This window comes from Schistocerca nitens, chromosome 1 (assembly GCF_023898315.1).
Source record: "Schistocerca nitens isolate TAMUIC-IGC-003100 chromosome 1, iqSchNite1.1, whole genome shotgun sequence".
Taxonomy (NCBI): Eukaryota; Metazoa; Arthropoda; class Insecta; order Orthoptera; family Acrididae; genus Schistocerca; species Schistocerca nitens.
The window spans coordinates 530,980,547-530,981,136 of NC_064614.1; the positions used below are offsets into that span (position 1 = coordinate 530,980,547).

The 590-nt window shown below is 48.0% G+C and overlaps 1 non-coding gene across 1 annotated transcript; it reads right to left on the minus strand.

The window, feature by feature from the left end:
- Nucleotides 1-240: 240 nt before the first annotated feature.
- Nucleotides 241-347, minus strand: LOC126205167 (U6 spliceosomal RNA). Its single transcript, XR_007540549.1, has one exon. It is a non-coding gene; the product is annotated as a U6 spliceosomal RNA (small nuclear RNA).
- Between the last annotated feature and the right edge of the window lie 243 nt (nucleotides 348-590).

The following is a 590-nucleotide window of genomic DNA, read 5'->3' on the forward strand; positions in this document are numbered from 1 at the left end:
TAAACGTAGATCGTCGCGTATGAACTGTTCTATTTCATAGGCTCGAGGACGCGCGTGATCTGGTTGGAAAGTAATTTTAATCGTATCGTGGCGCCATGTGTGAGCCATAGTCGCACTGAACGTGGAACAAATACAACACGCGCCGCGAGAGGGTAAGCACAAGCAAGCGCTCACGGTCGTGCACGGCGTGGCGCAGCGGACGTCCTTGCCCCACCGCAGCCGAAAGCAGACTGTAAATTTAAAAATGTGGAACGCTTCACGATTTTGCGTGTCTTCCTTGCGCAGGGGCCATGCTAATCTTCTCTGTATCGTTCCAATTTTAGTATACGTACCGCCGAAGCGAGTACGACCATTCAGCTATCGGAGCAGACATTGCAGAGGTAAATGTACACCAAATATGTTTAAGGCTTGAAAAGGTTTCTGGAACCATATAGTTTCATTTAATTAAAAGCTCCTATTCCTGCGTTTCAGGCACGATCCATCGTTTCGTTCGATGTTGAGGTGCTATTCCAGTACAGTTGGAAAGCCTCTGCAATTCTGTTCGAGTTTAGGGACTCAGGCGTGAATGGGAGTTTAGATTTAGGAGGGAG